We start from the raw sequence: 12,428 nt of genomic DNA on the forward strand, positions 1-12,428 counted from the left end.
CATCTTGTTACTGAAAAGGCAGAAAGAAAAATTGTTGCTTTTCAATATCGCTGGCTGAGATTGTAGTGGCCCCTAACCCTTTGGTAGGCTCAACTTCTAAAAAGGACTTAGAAATGTAGACAAAATTTAAGTTAAATAAGGAGTACTTTTACTTTAAATCCAGTCCTAGTCAATTTTTATACATTGGCTAATACCCAAAACAAAATAAAAAAGGGAAAAGAGATTGGCAATGGGGCAAAAAAAAAGCTAAAAATTGATTGGTTGATTGGTTTATTATTGTCATGTGTGCCAAGATACAGCAAAAAGTTTGTCTGGTATAACATTCATACAGATCAAATCATTACACAGTGCAATGAAGTAGAACAAGTAAAACATAGTCATAGTCATACTTTATTGATCCTGGGGGAAATTGGTTTTCGTTACAGTTGCACCATAAATAATAAATAGTAATAGAACCATAAATAGTTAAATAGTAATATGTAAATTATGCCAGTAAATTATGAAATAAGTCCAGGATCAGCCTATCGGCTCAGGGTGTCTGACCCTCCAAGGGAGGAGTTGTAAAGTTTGATGGCCACAGGCAGGAATGACTTCCTATGACGCTCTGTGTTGCATCTCAGTGGAATGAGTCTCTGGCTGAATGTACTCCTGTGCCCAACCAGTACATTATGTAGTGGATGGGAGACATTGACAATAACAATGCAGAATAAAGTGTAACTGCTATAGAGAAAGTGCAGTACAGGCAAACAAAGTCGTAACGAGGTCGATTGTACAGTCAAGAGTCCATCTTATTTTACAGGAGTTTATTCAAGAGTTTGATAACAGCAGGATAGAAGCTGTCCTTGAGCCTGGTGGTAGACACTTTCAAACATTTATCTTCTGCCCAATGGGAAAAAGGAGAAGAAAGAATGCCCAGGGTAGGGAGGGTCTTTGACTATGCTGGTTATTTTACTTAAATGGCGATAAGTATAGAGAGGGGAGGGTGGATTCTGTGATGTACTACGTTGTGTCTATAACTCTGCAGTTTCTTGCGGTCTTGTGGAAGCAGTTGCCATAACCAAGCTGTTATGCATCTAGATATAATGTCTTCTATGGTGCAACATAAAAAATTGGCGAGGGTTGACAGAGATATGCTAAATTTCTTTAGCCTCCTGAGGAAGTGGAAGTATTGGTGAGCTTTCTTGCCCATGACATCAACGAGGCAAATAGACAAAAGATTATGTTGCATCCAGAGGGTTGTAAAGTGCTTGACCACCCAGCAAAAACCCACACAATCACTGGGAGAAAATCTAAATGAACCTGGGTCCCATGCCAATAGGACTGGGCCACCAAGTGTCCTGCCAATCTAACAATGATGCTACACCATAGTCTGGTTCTGCGCAACTGTGTCTACAGTACATTGAAAGTCCAAAAATTATTGCAGCTTTTTACACAATCCATGGCTTGTCCACAGGATTAGCCCCATTCATCAGAAAAGCTGTCAATCACTGACACAGTGAGAGTCGACAAACATTAGATGCCACTTGTGGAAGGCTTCCAGCCAAGATGCATGCTTGCTGAGAAAGTAACAGTCTGTACTTCATAAATGTCTTTACATTTAGGAAGTAGCCATGTAGTCACACTAGGTCCTGCTTCATTTATTACAAAGTGATTGAACTAGCGAAGGTTAGTTGATTGAGAATGATAATTAATGATATAAACATCATTCAAATTCAAGTATTAACATTTCTTGCTTTAAGGAAGATAAAATTCATTATGTAACATTGGCAAATATTGAATGTTTAATAAAAATGAAAACATTTCCTCATTCTCCCAAAAGAGGAAACAAAGAACAAAAAGATTTTCCAAATGTGAACAGTGACCATTCTAATACAGTACTTTCTAACAAACATCCATTAAATCCCTTCCTAACCGCAACTTTTTAAACAACAGACTTCAATACCATGCATCACTTACCGAGCAGTAACAAGCATACAGATATTCCTACACCGTAGTTTGTGACATAATGTACAAAGGATCTTAACCAGAAAAACATGGCCAAAGGATTCATGCCAAAAAAGATGAACACTTCAACAGACTAAATGAACCAGAGTTTACATTTTACTTAAAGCAGATAACCAACACTAGTGTTTTTACAGGAACAGTATATAATGTACACTGGTGGTACTGAGATTGTAACAGGATTACAACTATAAAGATCATGTCTCCGTTGCTCAGGCGGAACAGTTCATGGTCAGAGTGCAAGTTGCTCTGAACAGTTGCGCTGTTCATAATTCATGCATACATTCAATTCTCCAACTGTTACGGGCCTTGCATCTGCCCAAACGTCATATTGTTCCATTTTCATAAGTTAGTACATACACTGATGTGGTTGTCAGGATTATGCATCACTCAAGCCAGGCTCTAGGAAGTGCATTTGTAATCCTGCATCCCTAGTGGAACTTTACATATATTCCTGGCTACTGCTTTTCATTGCACAACAAATCACCCTTTGATTTGAAGGCAGTTCTTATTCCATGTTTAAAAGGACTCCTTTCAAAAGTACAACATATCAAGTTTAGGCTGCACAACAAACTTGCTTTTGTTTCTGAACTGCTGTGACTGTTATGATACCACCATTTTCACGTTTGTACCCATTGCTGGCACGCAGGTTGATAGCTCTGTAAGGTTTAGATTGCCTGATAAATGTTGTCCATCAATTCCAGCTGCAGCAGACTTCACATCCTAGACCCAGAATGAAAGCCACAAAGCCAAATTAAGTCTTCAGTGATGTTACAACTAGATCATCTTTCAAAGCTTTTCCCTTAGTCCGTACAATGCTGCCTTCCTCGCACATTTGAAACAACCATTCCACCTTAATCAAGGTCTGACACATGTACTGAGAGGCCTTTGAAATAGACAAGTATATTTACAGATGCAACAGCAGAAACTAATACCACTATTCAAGTATTCTGTGGACAAGATTGCTTCCTTAATTATCTGTCCTTGAACTGTTAATTAGTGTTGTTCAACACAAATCATAGCACCCCAAAGTTTTGCCTATTGTCCATGGACCAGCCAGTCAAACAGTGTTAACAATTATTCTCCTCAGGCACCATGGCTAAACTCACGATACCCTTAAAGAGAGCCCGCACTAGCAAATACAGCTTTTCACTCAACCATCGGTACAGGAACTCTCGTTTGATTTTATTCCCCCACCCCCCAATTCAGACACACTGAATGACCACATTAACTGAAATGGGAAAACAGCAACTCACCAAATGAAGACTGGATCAGACACCACAGACCCAGACTGTGGCACGGGCTCAAGGACCACAGTTCCTGCTTGGCCATACTTAATTTTCCAGGTGTAAAAGGTTTGATAAAATCCACACTGGGGAAAAGTCTTAGAGGCATTATTTTCCAAGATACCAGAACCCTTGAAAGAATAGTACAGCACTCTAAAGGCTGCTTGGCCCACTATGTTATGCTGATAGCGCACACAGTTAAAAAATATTGAAATAAAATGCCCTTTCCATAGAGTCATAGTGATAGAAAAGTACAGCACAAAAACAAGCCCTTTAGCCCATCTAGTCAATTCCAAAGCCATTTAAACTGCCTACTCTGGGACCAGAGCCCTCAATACCCCTAACATCCATGTACCACTTGTGCTGGAAGCTTGTTCCACATTCTCATGATCCTCTGAGTGAAGGAGTTTCCCCTCATGATCCCTTATACTTTTCACCTTTCACCCTTAATCCATGACCTCCAGTTATAGTCCCACTAAATCTCAGTGGAAAAAGCCTGTTTACATTTATCCCATCTAAAACTATCATGATTTTGTATACTTCATCAAATTTCCTCTCAATCTTTCCTTATAACTCAGGTCCTCCAGTCCATTTTTCAAATGACTCCAAAGGGCAGAACGTGAAGTACATCCACAATCTTTTAACAAGTCACCCAGCTGGCAGTGATTTTGGACTTGTGTTTGACCATACACATATGAAAGTTTGAGACACTGAGGCATAAATAGCTGGTAGTTCTCCCTGCAACCAAAAACTACCAGTAAGCCAACTGACTCATTGTTTCCTTACCAATTTACTGAAAAGGAAGAGGCAGGAGGCCACTGCTTGCTGCTGGCTTCTAATTCAAACGAAAGCACAACAGTATGATCAAAGTAATTGCTGAAAAGTAATAAAAAAAGGAAACAGATGCTGGAAATCTAGCTTAAAAAAGAATGCTGCTAATATTCAGTGTTCGGGGTGCATCTGTCGAGGTTGAAGAGAAAGAGGAGGATTTGGGAGGGGAGGGGCAGAAGAGAGAGAAAAGAGAAAAGAGAATTAAGGCCTCAGACAGAGAAGGAGATATAGCAATGTCTGCAGAAGGAGACAGAGAAACTGAATGACAATTCACGTTGGTACCAGGTTAGAAAGAATGATAAGGCTTACTAATCACAAGTGATTTCGCTGGAGAGATGTAAACCGGAAATGAATGAGGACAATGAAGATAGAAAAATAATACTGGAACTGTGAGATACATGTAATGAAGTTGCTGGAAATCTGCAACAAAATACAGGAGAAAATATTCTCTGGATTGTTGCCTCTGTCATGCACCAGTGAGGTCAAGAGTATGATGATTTGGCAGATGAATGTCTGGCTGAAGAATTGGTGCAAGGGACAGAGTTTCAGATTTCTGGATCATCAGGATCTCTTCTGGGGGAGGTATGACCTGTACAAAAAGGACAGATTATACCTGAACCCAAGGGAGACTGAAGCTGTTGGGGGAGGGTTTAAACTAATTTGGCACAGGGATCAGAACTGGAGTGATAGGGGGAGGACGGACAGTTGGTGTACAAGCAGTTGCAATGTGTAGTGAGACTGTGAGGAAGAACAGGCAGATGATAGGGCAAAATTGCAGTCAGTGGGATGCGCTGAAGTGTAACAAGGGTAAAAATCAAAAAGGGTAATGAATACAGGATTGAATGTACTATATTTAAATACACACAGCATATAGAATAATGTAGATGATCCCGTAGCACAGTTAGAGATTGGCAGGTATGACGTTGTAGCCATCACTGAGTCATGGCTAAAAGAACATCATAGTTGGGGACAGGAAGGTAGGCAGAGGAGTTGGGGTGGCTCTGTTGGTAAATAATGAAGTCAAATCCTTAGAAAGAGGTGACATAGAATTGAAAGATGTACAACCTTTGTGGGTAGAGCTTTTAAAAAAAAAACCGCAAGGCTAAAAAGATCCTGATGGCAGTTATTTACAGGCCCCTGATGTAAAATAGGAAATAAACAAGTGAAAAGTGCAATGTTACAATAGTCATAGGGGATTACAATATGCAAATAGATTGGGAAAATCAGGGTGATGCTGAATTCCACGAGAGGGAATTTGTAGCATGCCTACAAGATGGCTTTTTAGAGCAGCTTGTGGTTACGACACTTGGGGAAAAGCAATTCTGGGTCGGGTGTTGAGTAATGAGCCAGATTTGATTAGGGAGATTAAGGTAAAGGAACCCTTAGGAGACAGGGATCATAATATGATAAAATTCACCCTACAGTGAGAGAGAGAAGTTAAAGTGAGATATTATCAGTATTACAATGGAGTAAAGGGAATTACAGAGGCATGAGAAAAGAGCTAGTCAAAGCTGGTTGGAAGGGGACATTAGTAGAAATGACGGCAGAACAGCAATGGCTGGAATTTCTGGGAGCAATTCAGAAAGCACAGGATAGATACATCCCAAAAGATGAAGTAGTATTCAAAAGGGAGGATGATGTAACCATGGCTGACAAAGGAAGTCAAAGATAGCACAAAAGCAAAAGAGGGGGCATATAATATAGCAAAATCAGTGGGAATTAAGATGATGGGGAAGCTTTTGAAAACACCAACTAAAAAGTCATAAGGAGAGAAATGAAAAAATGAAGGTAAATATCTCACTTTGCTATCAGGAGTGGGGTAGCATGTCCAACGAGGGTCACTAGTTTAAAACAAAACAAATGGTAAGATGCAACAGCACATTAGTGCAAGGGGATTTATTTAGTGCCAGGTGGAGAAAATGCAAAAGCAATCCAAAAGTTGTGAAGAGGAAAAAAAAGTAGTTACAAATAGGCAAATGAAAACAACATGCACGTAGAAAAATTTACAAATATACAGAGGCTTTCTCCACGATAAACTTTGTCTTTATCTTTCCATATAACTATTCACCAACCATCAAATAGAACATCCTCACCTCCTTAGCAAAGCCGGTCCGAGGGTTTAAATCTGCCTCCGCCTGGCCTAGAAGGAACAGGAAATCCTACTTAGGTCAGTGGGGGGGGGGGGGGGGGGGAGAGAATCATGTGACCAGACCATAATTATTTCAGATGATTGGAACATTATAAACAGGGATTCCACAAAAAACGCCTCAGTTAAACCCATAGATCAGTGTCCACTTGCTCAGATGAATACCTGAGTGTTGCTTGTGTAAGGTGTAGAGTGCCTGCTCCTGCTAACTCAGGCATTATTTTAGGACACCCCAAACTGTCCCCCAGGTCTTTTGGGGCCATTCTACTGTCTACAAACCGATGCAACAGTGCGAGTGAAAATAAATGAACCCGTTTGGAATGCCTATGTCTGGAATCCTTATTTTTAAATGAGTTATAAATCAGTAAAGCATGTGAACTCAACGGATTGTTTTGATTTGCCATGCAAGCCATTGTTTTACTGTTTGGTTGTGTAAATGGTGAACTCCTAAGAACTGCAGAATGGGAGGGCAAAGTGTGTGAAGGTAGATTAGTCACCTGTATCAGACGGACTACACCCCAGGGTTCTGAATGAGGTAGCTGAGGTGATTGTGGAGTAATGATCTTTCAAGAACATAGAATAGTACAGCACAGTACAGGCCCTTCGGCCCACAATGTTGTGCTGACCCTCAAACCCTGCCTCCCATATAAGCCCCCACCTTAGATTCCTCCATATACCTGTCTAGTAGTCTCTTAAACTTCACTAGTGTATCTGCCTCCACCACTGACTCAGCAGTGCATTCCACGCACCAAACACTCTTTGAGTAAAAAACCTTCCTCTAATATCCCCCTTGAACTTCCCACCCCTTACCTTAAAGCCATGTCCTCTTGTATTAAGCAGTGGTGCCCTGGAGAAGAGGCGCTGGCTATCCACTCTATCTATTCCTCTTATTATCTTTATCTTTCAAGAATCACTAGACTCTGGAATGGTTCTGGAGGACTGGACCATTCCAAATGTCACTCTACTCTTCAAGGAGGGAGGGAGGCAGAAGAAAGGAAATTATAGCCAGTTAGCCTGACTTGAATGGTTCGGAAGCTGTGACAGTCCATAAATCAAGGATGAGGTTTCAACATACTTGGAGGCACATGATAAAATAGGCCAAAGTCATCATGGCTCCCTTAAGGAGAAATCTTGCCCGACAAATCTGTTGGAATTCTTTGAAGAAATAACAAGCAAGATAGACAAAGGAAAATCAGTGGATGTTGTGTACTTGGATTTTCAGATGGACTTTGACAAGGTGCCACATGAGGCTGCAACAAGATAAGAGGCCATGGTATTGCAGGAAGATACTAGTACAGTTAGAAGATTTGGTAACAATAAGAGGCAAAGAGTGGGAGTAAAAGGAGCCTGTTCTGATTGGCTGCCAATGACAAGTGGTCTTCTGCAGTGGTCGGTGTTGGGACTGCTTCTTCTCACGTGACATGTCAATGACTTTGACGACAAAATTGATAGCTTTGTAGCCATGTTGGCAGAGGATACAAAGGTAATTGGAATGGTAGGTTGCATTGAAGAAGCTGGGAGTCTGCAGAAGGACTTCGACAGATTAGGAAAATGGGCAAAGAAGCGGCAGATGGAATATGGTGTTGAGAAGTGTATGGTCATGCACATTGAAATAAGGAATAAAAGGCATAGACTATTTTCTAAGTGGGAAGAAAAATACAAAAATCACAGTTCAAAGGGACTTTGAAGTACTTGTGCAGAATTCCCTAAAGGTTAACTTGCAATGTTAGCATTTATTTCCAGAGAACTAGAATATGAGGCTAAGGACAGCTCCAGCACCATACTTAAGTTTGCTGACGACACCACTGTCGTTGGTTGAATCAAAGATGGTGACGAATCAGCATAAGGAGAGAGATTGAAAATCTGGCTGAGTGGTGTCTTAACAACAACCTCTCACTCAATGTCAGCAAGACCAAGGAGCTGATTATTGACTTCAGGAGGAGGAAGCCAGAGGTCCATGAGCCAGTCCTCATCGGAGGAGCAAAGGTGGAGAGGGTCAGCAACTTTAAATTCCTTGGTATCATTATTTCAGAAGATCTGTCCTGGGTCCAGTACATAAATGCCATTATGAAGAAAGCACGATAGCACCTCAACTTTTTGGAAGTTTGCAAAGATTCTGCATGCAATTTAAAACTTTGACAGACCTCTATAGATGTGTGGTGGAGAGTATACAGACAAGTTGCATCGTGGCCTGAGATGGAAACAATGTCCTTAAATGGAAAAGCCCACAAAAAGTAGTGAATATGGGTAAAGCCCTCCCCTACCATTGAGCACATCTACACGGACTGTTGGCACAGGAAAGCAGCATCCATTATCAAGGACTCCCACTACCCAAGGTACTGCTCTCTTCTCGCTGCTACTAGGAGGAAGGTGGCACATAAGTCCTAGGACCCAAAACACCAGTTTCAGGAACAGTTATTACCCCTCAACCATCAGGCTCTTGACCCAGAGGGAATAACTCACTCGCCCCATCACTGAACTGATCCCACTAAGCATGGGCCCTTCATCATGTTCTCGCCATATTTTTTTCCTTTTGTATTTGCAGTTTGTTGTCCTTTGAACATTGATTGATTGTCCATCCTGTTGGGTGTGGTCTTTCATTAATTCTATTGTTTCTTTTATTAACTGTGAATGCCTGCAAAAGAAATCTCAGCATTGTATATGATGATGTATACGTATGTATTTTCATCATGAATTTACTTTGAAAGCAAGTATGTTAGGCTGAGTCTTTACAAGGCATTGGTCAGACTGCACTTGGAGTATTGTGAGCAGTTTTGGGCCCCTTATCTAAAAGATGTGCTGGCATCAGAGTAGGTCCAGAAGAGGTTCATGAGAATAATTCCAGAAATGAAAAGATTAACATATGAGGGACATTTGATGGCTCTGGGACTGTACTCGCTTGAGTTTAGAAAAATGAGGGAGGATCTCATTGAAACCTATTGAATAATGAAAAGCCTAGATAGAGTGGATGTGGAGAAGCTGTTTCCTATAGTGGGAAAGTCTAAACCCAGAGGGCACGGCCTCGGAATCGTGTGATGTCCATTTCGAACGGACATGAGAAGGCATTTCTTTAACTAGAAGATAGCGAATCGGTGGAATTCATCGCCACAGATGGCTGTGGAGACCAAGTCATTGAGTATATTTAAAACAGAGGTGACAGGCTCTTAATTAGGTTAAGGGAAGAAGGCAGGAGAATGGGGTTGAGAGGGATAATTTAAACGCCATGATGGAATGGCAGAGCAGACTCAATGGGTTGAATGGCCTAATTCTGCTCCAATAAAGGCCTGATGGCCCAAATGTTATGTCAGAAGGTAGACAAAAGTCTTACCCTTCCGTAGTTGCACAGTAAAATTTCACAGTGGTGCAAATAGAAGAGAAAATCAGGGAACACCAGACAAAACAGCCCCTTTGAAAGGGAGGGCAAATCTGGTGGTGGCAAAATTTTGAAGTTGACAGAAATTAGAGGCTGATGCGCTTCATGCAGATGGAAAGGCGAGAACAAGGGAAAGGGAAGAGGATGAGTACAGAAGAGAACAGACAGTTAAAAACTGTCAGCTGGGGTGGAGGGGATACCATTATTGAAGAAAAAGGAGGACACCTCAGAGCACTTATTGGGAAGATGCCATCATTAGATCAGATTCCCTAGAGGCAGAGAAAATGGGAAAACAGGGCCCTTTTATGAAGCAAAGTAAAGGGTGATGTGATCAACAATGGATGGAGGCTGTTAAGAGATAGTGATTAGCACAGTCTATCCTAGAGTTACAGGAGAGGAACAGCGCAAAATTGGTAGCAAAGAACAGCTAGAAGCTGCACCAAATTATTAACCTAGATCCACAGCTATTTTGACATTGAAATATATTCCGATGCTTCACCAACAGAAGAGCTTGAATGTTTCTTCCAAAAATTAACTACTTTCTCACTTTTTTTTTTAACAAAAAAGTGAAATGTCTTCTACTTCATGAGAATGAATCCTGGATCCTTTCCAAAGACATTCAAGGCACAGCAATTATGCTTGTCCATATATTGCTTGCACACTTTCCATGAATGGGTAGGCTTATCTTAGTTCTTTCATTTCCTCTCAATTCCAAAGACATGCTGTTTGGTGAATAGGCTACTGATGGGCATATATGTCAGGGGGAGGGGGAGGGGGAGGGGGAATATAGCAAGGGTAAAGGGAAATGAGGGGAATGGGATTAATCACTTTCCTGCCAGCTGACATAAAACTGTGGGGCCAAATAGCTTCCTTCTGTTATGCTGTTAGAACAAAACGTCTATAGACCTGGTTAACTAACTTGTAAGAAATGTGATTATTGATTCAGGTTTCATTCAAATAGAATATGGAAAATATCATCCAATTATGAAACAGACAAATATTGCCCCTCCACCAACAAAATTCTTTTGACTGCTGCTAAGTTTCATAAAACATTCTACCAAAATAATAATTTTAATAGCACTCAAACTAGTGAATAGCCCAAACTCTAGTGCCATCTGATGGAAACAATTAATATAACAACCCAAAAGCCAAATGCTGCAGATACTTGAAACCTTAAATCAGAAAATACTGGTAACACTGGACAAAGATCTTGCTTTCTGACTACAGTTGGGTGAATTTTGGACTGCTGATCATGAAAATCAGCAATACGAAGGGAAACAGGAAGAAGACAAGCAATTGGGCTGTGCGGAAAATTGGATCAGCCAAGATTAAATGGCAGAGTAGACTAGATGGGCCAAACGGCCTAAGTCTGCTTAGGAAAAAAAAGAAAAAAGTCACCTGGAAATTTCCCTATCATGCAACTTTAAAAATAAATAAATAGCCTATACTTGTTGTTTCAATTCATAATTCAAGTCAATTAAAATGCTGCTCACAATGCAAGCTGTAAAGTTTTCTATCTTGTCAAGACATGCCTGGGCAGGTTTAGGCAGGGCAGATGCTGCATGGCAGGACAGGTTTTAGAAAGGTTTTAAAATGCTAGAATTTTAGAATTTATTTAAATCTTACATCCGTCCCACAACATGAGGGAGTAAAAATCTGTGTATTATGACTCCGTTTCAATGTATGGACATGTGAATTTAAAAGTTTAATGGCTTGTAAAAAGAAGCTGTCCTGTAGCCTGTTGAACCTGGCTTTAATGCTGTGGTAGAGTTTGCCAGACTGAAGCAGCTGAAACAGATCATGGTTGGGATGACTGGTGTCTCCAGTGATCTTCCACATCTTCCTTCAGCACCTGCTGCTATAAATGTCTGCAATGGAGGGGAGTTCACATCCACAGATGCACTGGGCTGTCCATACCACTCTCTGCAGTGCCCAACAATGAAGGTTGGTGCAGTTCCCATACCAGGCAGTGATACAGCCAGATAGTATGCTCTCAATGGTGTCCCTGTAGAACAGGGGTCCCCAACCTTTTTTTGCACTGCGGACCGGCCGACCCGGGGGGGGGGGTAGGGTTGCCAACAGACAAGAGTAGCAGTCAAATACGTTGTGTTTACCCCAAGAAAGACTACCATGACCATGAAGCCTTACGCGGACACCTATGTGCGCATGCGTGTATGTGCCCATTTTTTTCTACAAATCATTTTTGGCAATTCTGTTCAGTGAAACTACACTGTACATACATTATTTCTACTTTATATAGGCTGTGTATTTATCATTTCATTCCTGCTTTTACTATATGTTAGTGTTATTTTAGGTTTTATGTAACAGCGCATGAATATAGTGATAAGTCAATTATAAGTCACTTATAAGTCAATAGCATCATAACATTTTAAGTAACATTTGGATATTAAACACACAGCACATATTTTCCCCGTATGAACATATAAAATCATTGCAACACACCAATATGGCTGAATCAGTGGGAGCCCTGGGTTTGTTTTCCTGCAACGAGACGGCGCCATCAAGGGGTGATGGGAGACTGCGATACTCGAAGGGGGTTTCTTATGTCCAGTCTATTCCGCAATTTAGTTTTCGTTGCATTCATTGCGGAAAACTCCGCTTCGCAGTGATATGTTGGAAATGGAAGCAACGTTTTCAGTGATTTCTTGGCTATCTCAGGATATTTAGCCTTGATTTTGATCTGGAATGCTGGCAGAGATGTTATGCCAAACATACTTTTCAGCCCGCTGTCATTTGCAGGCTCGAGGAGTTGATCTCCTTCCCGCACTGA

At 41.0% G+C, this 12,428-nt stretch overlaps 1 protein-coding gene across 11 annotated transcripts in view; it reads right to left on the reverse strand.

Moving 5' to 3' along the window:
* tlk2 (tousled-like kinase 2) overlaps positions 1 to 12,428 on the reverse strand; it is a 178,115-nt gene that overhangs the window by 62,613 nt on the left and 103,074 nt on the right. The gene's annotated exons all lie outside the window — the stretch shown is intronic.

The sequence above is a fragment of the Mobula birostris genome, chromosome X, assembly GCF_030028105.1.
Source record: "Mobula birostris isolate sMobBir1 chromosome X, sMobBir1.hap1, whole genome shotgun sequence".
In the NCBI taxonomy this organism is placed as follows: domain Eukaryota; kingdom Metazoa; phylum Chordata; class Chondrichthyes; order Myliobatiformes; family Myliobatidae; genus Mobula; species Mobula birostris.